Here is a 2,245-nt window from a genome sequence, read left to right as displayed (position 1 = left end):
CAGAAGACAAGCTGTCAGCTTCAGCAGCTTTGTTGTCTTTCAGCCGCGTGATTGCCATTCGTATCTCATCAAAGTCAGGCGATGGGACCTGAGAGAAAACTCCTTTACTGAAAGTTGAGGAAGTTTAAAAGCAAAGGATTTAGTATGAAATTACTATTAACCGAATTTTGTGATATTACAAGTAGGTGGAATGGTACATTTTTTGCTTCAGACATTTTTCTTCACCTAATTTATTATTATTTTTATACCTTTCATGAGCATGAAATGGTATTCTAACTTTGGTCCGATGTTTGTAAGTACCAGAATAAAAAGAGATAGACCCATTAAAATGTATACTTTTATGATCAGAACGTCGAGCTGAGTCGATTTAGCCATGTCCGTCTGTCCGTCTGTTTGTATGCAATCTAGTCTCTCAGTTTTTAAGGTATCCGGATGAAATTTGGTAAGTGGGTGTATTTTTAGATTTTATTAATCATTTGTCGGAACCGGAAGAATCGGACCATGAAAGGAAGAATCGGACCATGAATCGGAATCATGAAAGGTATGAAGCCTTCGGCATAGCCGAAGGCAGCGCTGCTCTTACTTGTTTTTTTTTTTGTATTTAACTTAATTCATCAAATTGTCGTCACCGATATCTGCTAATGTTGACCGTGAAAAAAATTATTGCTTTTTATTTGTCTTATATTTTCGGCTCAGAGCTATCGGCACCGAAGCCAAAATCGTGTTCATTGTTATTATTATTGCAAATTGTTTTCATTACGGTGTGTATGTTTTTGCTATTCATAAGCTAGCAAACCTTTAAATAAAATAAAATTAAGAAAAATTTAGCAAACACTTTGAAGACAGCGGCAGAGAAGCAAAAAAAATGCTGGAACAATTTTTGCGCAAAAGTAAATACATTAGGGTGGTCCAAAAGTGCACAAAAAAAATTAAAAGTCTGAATTTTAATGCATTCTTACCCCTGGGATTGTTCTATGTGGAAAAAATACCCCTGTTTTCTTTTAATCAAAAAATATTTAGAGGCCGCTCAAAGGTTTCCGTGTATTGTATATGGGAATTTTTTTCCCATAAAAATGGTATAGAGTTTTTACATATCATTATTTTTGGAACGGAAAATCCTGAACAGGGTTTCCGATCGAAAAATATTGATTTTCAAGAATTCTATACCATTTCTACGAAAAATGTTTTTTTTCATATGAAATACATGTAGAGCTTTGAACGCTTTAAGCGCCCTCTAAGTATTTTTTGATTTCAAAAGTAAAAAACAGGAGTATATTTTTTCGGTATAGAACAATCCTAGGGAGTGAGAGCTTAAAATTCCGACTATACTTTTTTCTGACCACCCTAATCTACATGTACTATAAATAAACAAGTATATATGTATGTTGATATGTGCACCTAAAAATAAAAAATAGAACCCATAAAGGTCGATAAGAGTAAGGTTTTATGGCTAAAATTACTGTGAAGGGTACAAGTTTTTTGTTTGACAATTTTTTTTTCTTACTCTTTGTGGTACTTTTTGCGTTTGAGACTTATTTATTTTTCTAGCTCTATAGAAATTTGTTAATACCCCTTTCAATTTTTATTTTTTATTTACTTAGTTAATTTTTCGTTACACTCATTTTCTCGCCTTTTTTAGTTTAGTTAATCAACTCATACCGGCTGATCTTATTTGCACAAAACATACAGGGTGTCCCAGAAGTAACGTGCCAAACTTTAGGGCAAGGTAGGTGGGGGGGTGAGCTCACTGATAAACAAAAAATTTTCAGGTAAAAGTGTCACCGTTTTTGAAATATTTACATTTTTTCGAATTTAAAAAAAATCGTGCCTTTTCATGTGTTTTCTTTAACTGCAACTACAAACCGGGCAATACTTAGTAAATTTTTTATGTAAAATACTTCCAGATAGTTGCCTCTCCATACTCAAATGCAATGTAGTTAAAATAAATTAAGGAACCATCATAAAATTAGGACTATTTCTGGATTTTTAACTTTTTGATATTTTCGTCCCCAACTTTGACTATCTCGGGTGAAAAAAAAATGTACTGAGCTATAACTTTACATTACATAAAAAAATTGCTCATTTAATAAAGATTTCAGAAAGGTGCCACACTTACTGTTTTGAATAGAAAAAAAAAAGTTATAGCCGCTTTTGTGTGTAAAGGACTGAGACACGCTAGAATGTATTTAATAGATTTAAATTGAATTTGCTCTTGTTACCGTCAAATGACATGCTAAATAGTACA

Source organism: Rhagoletis pomonella, unplaced genomic scaffold, assembly GCF_013731165.1.
Source record: "Rhagoletis pomonella isolate Grant_MI unplaced genomic scaffold, Rhpom_1.0 Rhpom_scaffold_00006, whole genome shotgun sequence".
Lineage (NCBI taxonomy): Eukaryota > Metazoa > Arthropoda > Insecta > Diptera > Tephritidae > Rhagoletis > Rhagoletis pomonella.
The sequence above is the reverse complement of the archived record's forward strand: the minus strand, read 5'-3'. Positions refer to the sequence as shown.